Source organism: Ochotona princeps, chromosome 20 (assembly GCF_030435755.1).
Source record: "Ochotona princeps isolate mOchPri1 chromosome 20, mOchPri1.hap1, whole genome shotgun sequence".
NCBI lineage: Eukaryota > Metazoa > Chordata > Mammalia > Lagomorpha > Ochotonidae > Ochotona > Ochotona princeps.
This window is the reverse complement of record NC_080851.1, coordinates 42,749,002-42,759,554: the sequence shown is the minus strand read 5'-3', so window position 1 is coordinate 42,759,554 and position 10,553 is coordinate 42,749,002. Positions and strand designations below refer to the sequence as shown.

The window sequence follows — 10,553 nt, the reverse complement described above, 5'->3', positions numbered from 1 at the left end:
CCTCACATTTCCAGAAGGAATCAGTATGTTCTATGAAATTTAGAATTTAAAAAAATAATAACAGAACTTCATAGTTATCTGTCATTACCATCTGTTATTTCAGTAGAAATCTAGATAGCATTATTAAATGGTGAACACAAAATAATTCAAAATATTTTAAGATTAATTCAAAATATCAAGGAAAACACCTGGAATCCATGAATAGTGAAGTAGTTCAGGCTTCAGTGGTGTTCCAGAAATGTATCCTCTGTCTATCCATAGCATTACCTAGTTCCAGCCCCATTTCTCGCTAAAGAATCTGGTGTGTTGATGGAGGTGTCTGATATTTACCATATAACAAGTTCTCAGTGTGTAAATTAGGAGCCAGGACTTTGAGATTAGAACGTCAATAATTTTGAAGCCAAATTTAGTCCCATTGCAGGAAACTGTCAAATTGTGTGTGCCCAGTTTTGCTGGGACTTTAGCCTCTAGATGGCCTGTATTGTGCCCCTGGATCAAATGATGCAGGTCAAGACCCAGGGGTGATCCCATTGTCTGTCACCCTGGGATGCAGACATGCCAGTCTGCTGTTTTCGCATATGCCATCCACTCCGAATAGTAGCTGCATTTCCCAGCTGAGACTGTCCCGGTTGACAAGCCCAGCACCCCATGCTGACCCTCCGTGGACCCTTGTCTGCCCAACCTCAGGTTTTTCTTCTCTAGAATGAGGGCAATCCTTGCTTTGGGGATGGCAATTACATCGTTTTATATTTACAGAAATCTTAAGGCACAGCTCAACAATTGTAAGCACTCATTTGTGGGAAAAAAATTGAAAAGGGTGACTCATTCCAGAAAATGAAAGAACTGAGGAGCAAGATGGAAAGAATAAGGCTATTCTAGAAGAGGCAGTGTCTTCTGAGCTCCTGAGGACAGAATGGAGCAAAGAACTAAGTGAAGCGTGGAGGAAGTAGGCGACGGCTTAGATGAGGCAGTGCGGACCCAGGAGCGAGGCAGTGGCACCTGTACCTTTACATCCGCACAGTTCCTCGGCTCTGAGAATGTCTCGATTGTCTGTATCTCGCTGGGTCAAAGGATGGTTGTGTTTAGCAGCTTTTGCAACAGTCAGCTTCAGAACAAAGTTAACGCATAACGTTAGGGGTCACTTCGTTTGCCTCCCTTGATCTTAACTCAGGGGAGCTATGTGGCATATAGAGCAAGTTAAGCCACCACCTCTGCCCCTGGCATCCATTATGGACACCATTTTAGGACCTAGCTGCTCTGCTGCCAATCCAATTGCCTGCTAATACACCTGGGAAATAAGTGGTAGACAGACCCTTCCACCCACATCAGAGACCCAGGTGGAGTTCCAGGCTCCTGGCTTCAGCCTGGCCCAGCCCCAGCCATTACAGACATTTGGGAAGTGAACCAGCTTGTGGAAGATCTCTTTCTCTCTCTCTCTCTCTCTCTCTCTCTCTCTCTCTCTCTCTCTCTCTCTCTCTTTCTCTCTCTCTTCTTCCTACCCCATACCCCCCCACCATTAGAAAAAAGTTTTTTTACTTTTTTATTGGAAAAGCAGATTTATAGACTAAAGGAGAAACAGAGAACAAAGATCTTCCATCTGCTGGTTTACTCTCCAAGTTGCCACAATGGCTGAAGCTAAGAAAATCCGAAGCCAGGACCCAGGAGCCTCCTCCAGGTCTTTTACGCAGGCATAGGGTCCCAAGGCTTTAGGCCATCCTTGACTGCTTTCCCAGGCCACACTCAGGAAGCTGGATGGAAAGTGGAGCAGCTGGAACATGAGCCAGGACCCATATGGGATTTAGCCACTAAGCCATCTCGCCAGGCCCCCATCTTTGTTTCTATCTCTCTTTCTCTACCTTTCAAATAAATAAATCATTTTTAAAAGGAGGATGAATTTAATAACTAATTTTAACCATTGTTCTTTTACCTGTGTTATTGTTGTTTCTTCATTTTCTCAGTTTTCTGGTACTCTATTTCAGATGCTCATCAGCTTGTGCCTCCACTGTTGTAAAAATTCCTCACCTCTCTTTGATGACGTCTTACTGACCCATTTTCTGTGCAAAACCATGCACCATCCAGACTTAATGCAGTGGATTGTGTGCGGTATTCCCCACTCTGTCACAGCTGGCCCTCCTAGCATCATCTCCTACCAATGGTAGGAGACCTCCATGGGGATGGCTAGATAAGTGTCACCAAGCCAGAGGCATCGCAGGTGGCTGTCAGAGTTAGAGTGCACCGCAATCCATGTGCTTTCCGGGAACCCAGGATGGCCCCTTCTTTGAAAATAGGATTATGGTGATAAAGGAAGTTGAGAGGAGGTCTCTGTGTTGTGGAGGTGGCTTTGCCAGCGTAGAATACATGAACAGACACACACAGGGGAGGGTACTGTGGAGACTCACACAAGAAGGCTGACATACAGCAGCAGACACAGAGATGGACATGAGGTGCCTTCAAGCCGAGAAATGCCAGTGGCCACTGGCAATGGGCAGGATGTGGGGTCGTGGGACTCTTCCCTTCGGGGTGGGCACAGACCTTGATGACACCCTGAATGTGGCTTGCGGACTCCCCACGATGCAGCCCTAGGAAACTGGTCCCATGGGTTTTGAATAAGAAATGTTCTGGCCTTTCTTCTCTGGAGAAAGTGTTGTGGGACCAAGTGGGGTCAGATGTATGAGCATACTAAGCTTGTCAAATTCTAGGCATGTCTAACCGTGTGAAAGTCTTGCTTTGGGGAAACCTTCTCCTCTCCTTACCTAATGCCTGGCACAGCACCTTGCCCATGGAATGCCAGAGAGGACTTGCTGGGTGTTCTGTTTTAATGTATTCATTCACTATACTGCATTTGTTTTATCTAAAAGAACCCAAAATATAGATACATAGAACGTGGCGCATGTTCACATTAACATTAGGCCATTTATTCAAGTGGAGCTTTTATTGCTTATTATTTTATTTCAAAAAGAAATGATTTGATTTATTTAGGTGAATATAAATAATACATTGCATTGTAATATCAGCCTGTCATGTATTAATTTTTAATGTACTAATGAAGCTAAATCTCTGTGGATTTAAAAAGAAGATTTAAGTTAAAAATATTGAATGCAGTTTTTTAAAAAAATTGGCCAGCTTAATTGATGCTACTTACTAGAAATCCAATAAAAGCATATTTTAGTTATAATGACTATTTTAATTCCCTTGAATATGCTCATCAGTAAATTTAATCAACTATCTATTCAGGCTATTGCATAAACTGTCTAGTTCTGGCACAAGAAAATGATCTCCTGCAAAGAAAAAAACAAAAAAACAAAAAAAACAAAAAACAAGCTCCAGATTCCAGGAATCATTATTTATAGAGTGAATGATATGTCCCTCTGTTTCACTCTAAGATTGATGGCATGTCAGGGGGCCCATGATTAGAAAAGTCTGAGAATCCCATACTTCCTTTTTGAGAAAGAACTTGTTTTGAATGCTGAAAGCAGGCAAATCCTTTCTTACTGCCACACTTTCCTGTTTGGTCCCACAGGCAGCACAATGCCTCACACAAACACCCTGATACCACAATGTCTGCACAAGACACAGGCACACACACACACGTACACAGGCTGACACCACAATGCTTGCTAAACACACACACACACACACACACAAACACATACCCTGGCATCACAATACTTTCTAAGTATACACACACACATACCCTGGTACCACATAAATACATACACATCATGGCACCACAATTCCTGCCCCCCACATCACCGTGGCACAATAATGACACACATACAGAGACACAGACACACGCACACAGGCTGGCACATCCTGGCACCACAATTACTGCCCCACCCACATACCCTGGAACTTTAATGCCACATACGTGCGTGCATACACACTCACACCCTGGAAAACCACAATTCCACTCTCAACACACACCATAACACCACGATGACACAGACACACACACAAAGACCCTAGTGCCACATTTAAACACACAAACACACCCTGGCACCACAATGCCTGCTACACACACAGCCTGGCACCACAATTCCTGCCCCCCACACATACCCTGTCATGGCAATCACACACACACACACACACAAACACACACCCAGCACCACAATGCTTAACACACACACACTGGCACCAGTGTTACACAAAGCTTGGCATCTTCTGGTGTGTGTGTTTGTGCGTGTGCTGTGTATATTTTAAATATTATCTTTAAAAGTTCTTTTTTACATTTGAGTGACAGAGAGAGAGAGAGAGATCACACATCTAATGCTCAGTCCCCTGAGGATTCACTCCCAGCCAGGGCTCAGCTGGGCCAGGTCACTCAGAAGGCAGGGACAGAGTGACAGGAACTCAGCCCCTGAGCTCTCCCCAACTGCCTCTCAATACACACACTGTCAGGAACCTGGGATTGGCAGTAGAGCCCGGGCTTGAACCCATGTCCTCAGATGGGGTTGTGAGTGCCCCCAAATGACCTTGCCACAGCTGAGCCAAACTGATCTGTGTTCTAGGCTGCAGCTGGCCACAGCTACTGAAGCCATGAATAGGAGATGAGCATGACTGCTTTGTCAGTGGATGGTTCTATGTTCAGCTGAGTTAGTAAAATAAAGAGATGCAATGGAATTGAGCCTGGAGAAGTGCGTGCTGTTTGCCATAAGCAGGTGAGTGGTTCAGCCACAGGAAACACAGCGGGCGAATCTTAACGGGGAGAGGGAGAGAATGGATTAACTGATGATATAGAAGACATGGCATAAATTTACAAGATTCTTTATCTTGCAAAAATGCCTTACACAAATGCACACATTGAGGTTTGGCTTTTGAAGCAAAGCCAGGGCCATTTTATGTATTTCTATTAATTTATTTATTTGTATTTTTCATTTTTAGTATTTATTTATTTTTATCAGAATTGCAGATTTACAGGCTAAAGCTGGGGGCTGGATGGGAATTGGAGCTCCAACTCCAGCTATTGCGGGCATCTGTGGGCAGGAACCAGCAAATAGAAGGTCTTTCCTTCCAAGCACCACCAAGATAGTTACTTTAGAACCCTATCAATTCATTTTGGCATGTAAAATGAAGACTCAGCCACTACTAAAACTATATGAACACTGGAATGTCTTTTTCTGCTGCCACAAAGTGAAGTAATCCGTGGATGTTCAAAAAAATCAAACAAAACCTGGAGAATTAATGTTGATCATTGACAAAGTGACTCTTTTTGTCGTAGTGGCTACTAATGCTAATGATATTTCAAAGAATCCAAAAACTTTCTGGGCATTGATATTTTGTGATTAACTTGGGAACTACATTTTTAACTAAATCTTTGGAGTTAGCTCAGCAATTTCAGGTTTGTCCTTAATAAGATGCAACTGAGACATTAACAGACACAATAATGGAAAATTATTATGAAAAAGTACCCAGGAGATTCTTTAACACGTTAACATCTCAGCGTTTCTTGTAGATGCTCATGCTGCTGTAATTCATCTGAACATGAATGCAAAACCCAAACACACCAATCAGCTAATATCAAGAAAAAAAAATCCCCTGCAAAAATGCACTCATCATTGTACAGGCCACCTGGAAGTACAGGTTATGCGAAGTAGGGCCTTGATTGGACAATGGTCACTTCCTCTGGAGACCATTATGCTTAGTGAAAGCAGTCAGGCCCTAAAAGGCACATAGCATTTTTCTCTGATTTGTGGAAACTAATGTAACAAGTAAAAAAATGCAATGCTGTAAGTGATGCTGACGTCTAGAAATCTAATTACAGTTTCTGACCATCTTCTGTACTCTTGCGGAACAATGGCTTTTTCACTTCCATATTTCACATGCCAGAATGAGTGCTCAATTAAAAATTACCCCAAACAAAAAAAGAATATGAAAGGATCCAAACGTCATCCTCCATGAGGGTTTCAGTCTAAAAACATTAAAATCGGATCCAAAAGTTGGGTAAAGAGAAGTGATTAAAATAAACTGTGGTTGCTGAGACAATTGATGAAGAACTAAACAAGTATATCTGACTTTCCAATAAAAATGAATAAATCTTAAAAAAAAAAAAAACAGTTTTTTACAAGATTGCCTTTCTTTTGCAGCTCTGGTGACCATGTAGGCGAAGCGCCAGCTGCCTGGGACGAGGTCCGCCCCCTCTGCACAGAACCCCGGCGCCCACCTTACCCTCACGACTGGTGTGGGCCACACACAGAGCCTGTGGGCTCTGGAGGCAACTCTGGCCTCCAGTTTTGGCTTGGCCCGGAGCGCAGCCAACTCTTGCGTCCTCTCACAAGAATCTAAGTTGAGGGAACATGGCTATGTCTAATCTCTTAAAGAATAAAGACTGTCTTCACTTTGAAGACAAGTGGGATTTCATGCACCCGATTACGCTAGTAATCTGTTATGAAGCAGCAGTGGTTTGATCTGTTTTCAGACATTCATGCAGTCTTTCTCTGGGATGATAAAGGTCCAGCAAAAATCCATCAGGCTTTAAAAGAAGACATTCTTGAGTTTATTAAACAAGCTCAGGTGCGAGTACTGAGCTTTCACGATGCTACAGCTTTATTGAAAGCGTATATTGTTGAATGGTGAAAATTTTTTATGCAATGTGACATTTTACCGAAACTTTTTTTGTCAACTAGAGATTATTTTAATGGGTAAACAAGGGAGCAATAAAAAATCAATTGTTGAAGACAGCATTGTTAGGAAGCTCATGCTTGATACCTAGAATGAGTCCATCTTTTCAAATATAAAAAACAGACTCCAAGATATTGCAATGAGGCTGGTTCATGCTGAAAGATTAGAAGAAGCTTTTGATTCTCAGCTGGTCATTGGCGAACGAGAATCCTATGTTAACCTTGTTCTAATCCTGAGGATAAGCTTCAAATTTATAGGGACAATTTTGAGAAGGCATACTTGGATTCAGCAGCGAGATGTTATAGAACACAGGCACCCTCGTCTTGGAGCAAAGGTTAAAGGAGTGTTCCTGGTACTTAAGTATGTACAAAACAAAGACGTTTTTATCACAAAGCTCATTTGACATGACATCTTATGTTAGACATCTCTGCTGATAGTGAAATTGAAGAAAATATGGTCGAATGGCTAAGAGAAGTTGGTTTGTCTGCAGATTATGTAAACAAACTTGCTAGAATGTTTCAGGACATAAAAGTATCTGAAGACTTGAACCAAGCTTTTAAAGAAATGCACAAAAATAACAAATTGGTTTTACCAGCTGATTCAGTTAATATTAAAATTTTGAATGCTGGTGCCTGGTCAAGAGGCTCTGCAAAGGTCTTTGTCTCACTTCCTACTGAACTGGAGGATTTGATACCTGAAGTAGAAGAGCTTTACAAAAGAAAAGAAATCATAGTGGTAGAAAATTACATTGGCATCATCTCATGTCAAATGGAATTATAACATTTAAGAATGAAGTAGATCAATATGATTTGGATGTAACCACGTTTCAGTTGGCTGTGTTATTTGCATGGAACCAAAGACCTAGGAGAGAAAATCAGCTTTGAAAATCTCAGACTTGGAACTGAACTCCCTGATGCTGAGCTTAGATGGACTTTATGGTCTCTAGTAGCTTTCCCAAAGCTCAAATGGCAAGATTTATTTTACAAGCCTCATGTCAACTCACCCAAAGACTTCACAGAAGGCACCCTCTTCTCAGTGAACCAGGAGTTCAGTTTAATAAAAAATGCTAAAGTTCAGAAAAGGGGTAAAATCAACTTGATTGGATGCTTGCAGCTCACTACAGAAAGGATGAGAGAAGAGAATGAAGGAATAGTTCAACCAAGAATATTAAGAACCCAGGAAGCTATCATTCAACTCATGAAAATGAGAAAGAAAATTAGTAATGCCAAGTTGCAGACTGAATTAGTTCAAATTTTGAAAAAGATGCTCTTGCCTCAAAATAAAATGATAAAAGAGCAAATTGAATGGGTAATAGAGCACAAATATATCCGAAGAGATTAATCTGATATCAACACTTTCATATATGGCATAATTTTGAAAATCATGGACAATGTTAAGAACTCAGATTTTGGAGTGCTTGGGCAGAAAGTTGTCAGCAGTTTGTGCTGGAGATAGGTTTACTTGGACTTTGATTACATATTAAAATCTCTGCTTTACCTTACACTGTTTTGCCAATCACTTTAGTTAGCATGATGGCATCCCCTTCATGTTGCACACACTTTAACAGCATGCTGTTTTGTGGAGATACTTGCATTCACGAAGAGCCCATTATGAACTTTAAAAGGTAAATTGATTTATGCCCACCAGGAGCAATTCCATTGGAAAGGGTGAGGATGGGGTTCTTGTTGCTTTTTTTCCTCTTTTTTCCTCTCTTTAAAAAAATGTACTTGCACAAGGAAGGATCTTCATATATTCATGCACTGAAAATGCTGTTATCTTTTGTTTTTAAAAATTTCATTAAAACTAGAAATAGCACTGTTGGTTTGTTTTGCTGAAGAGAGTGAGCTGGTCAACATAGTGTTGGGAGAGGGCAGATGTAGATGAGAAGCTAAATATTTAATAGTATTGAATTGTTGTTCAAACACTGCTTCAATATGATAACTAAAGTGTAATAGTGACCTAAAACAGGTATTAAATATTTCCAGCTTAAAAACATTAGTTTTCTTTCAGCAAGAGACTGCTGTTTTAGTTGTTTGTTGGTATTATTTTTGGTTTTAATCTTACATGGCTGAAAAGCTTGTTTTGAAAAAAAGTGCAGTGTATATTAATTGTTACTTCCACTGTCTAAAGAGCTTTATGGAAATAGGTCATTACAATTGTGGAGTCAAAATAGCAAGACAAACATATTGAGTGGTTTGCTAACACACTTAATACTTATGCAATAAATATTTATAATGCCATGTCCAAATTCATTGAAAAGAACACAGAAATCTTCTCTGGTAACTGATCTCTTAAGTTGTAGCATAGAACTATTTTTCCAGGTTTCTGGAAAGAAAGACATGCTGCTGTAGAAAGAATTCAGTGTTTGTCACCTAGGAAGAAGAGAAAAAATAAAAACCATGACATAAAACCTGAAAAACTATAGCAGAGTTGCTGCAGTCTTATATGAACAGGACACTTGCCAAAAACTTAATACATATATATGTATATATTTCAAAATAAACATTTTTTAAATGTTCAGAAGGCAAAACTTCCCTTGTTCCTTGCAGTCAATCCAAAGTAGTAACTTACTAGTTGGTAGCAACTGAATACCCAGAATAGTAGAAATTTTATGACTTGAGGACTTAAATAACTTAAGGAGAAAAATTTATTCCCCATTGGGAAAGAATGAATCAACAACGGGTTTTACTCATTGTGGTGCATACTTCTAATTTTATTACAAATTATATTTTAATCTTGTTTGATGTTAAATAATAGTTTAAAAGTGTGATTTTCAAAGTAGTAGGGCATGCTTTTTCATAATATTTCATGGAATTTGTCCCCAATCCCAGGAAGTTTTTGTGAGCTGCCTGCTGAAAGAAAGGAAAGCAAATATAAAGCATTTAAGGTTTTGCTGATCATATACAAATTCCAGTTCTGAAATGCAAAGAACATCAGAAATTTGTTTTACAATTTCATCTCTAAGATAGTATATGTCAATTATTAGACCACACATTTTGTGAAGAATTAAGCTAAAATTAGTGCTTACTGCTTTGTCAGATTAAATGTCTGCTAACCACATTGATAAGTTTGAAATTTAGAAGGAATAATTTTGTGATGATTGTGATCCTTATGTTTAATGAATAGTTTGGTATTGCATATATGCTTGTCCTGGTACAAGAATGTCAAAAGAGAAAACTATGAGTAGTGGGAGGGAACTGCAGTCTATTTTTTTTTTTTAAGCTTAAGACTTGTTTAAATAATAATTGTTCTCTGAACTTTTTCAGAATTTGTGATCTTTTTGGTCATTTAATTGAAGAATGAGAGCCATAATGTTTTGTTTATAAAGGCAAATTTAATGTAAAACTGGGTAACACTAAATCCATGGCAGAGTTTTCTATTCGATTTTGTAAGTTTTTAAGTAACCAATTATGTCTTGATTATATTTGGGGGGGTGAAAAGCAGCAAATACTACAGTCTCAGTTTTCATTACCTTTTCCTTGTGTATATAGTGTTTATGAAAATCACTTAGTTGACAAGGTGCCTATACCATTGTTAAATTTACTTTAAATATGTTTTCACAATAGATGTGTTGATTTTAAAGAAATAAGTAAAGAAAGTCTTACCAGCAGTTTGCTGCAGTTTTAGAGGCACAGTATCCTTTATCAAGTCTCTTTTTTGTAATATGTATTTTGAGATATTAGTACTCTATGAACAGAGGTGAAACCTGACATAGTTGAGGAAGAAGAAAATCCATCTTCCTCCCTACCCTCCACTCCTCCCCCCTTCCCCCACCCCCACTGTTTTAGGTTTGGGTATTTTTGTTGGCAAGTCGATGCTTCTGAGGTTAATTTAAACTGTGAACACTTACCTTCTAATTTAATATGGAGTCATCTGGAAAAGGGTAGCCTTTGTTGTCATCTCGTTGCCAAAGTAAGTAGACATGAAAAAATGTA

General features: G+C 39.6%; 1 pseudogene; it reads left to right on the top strand.

The window, feature by feature from the left end:
- Positions 1-6,293: 6,293 nt before the first annotated feature.
- LOC131482779 (cullin-5-like) lies at positions 6,294-8,073 on the top strand (annotated as a pseudogene).
- The last annotated feature ends 2,480 nt before the right edge of the window (positions 8,074-10,553 follow it).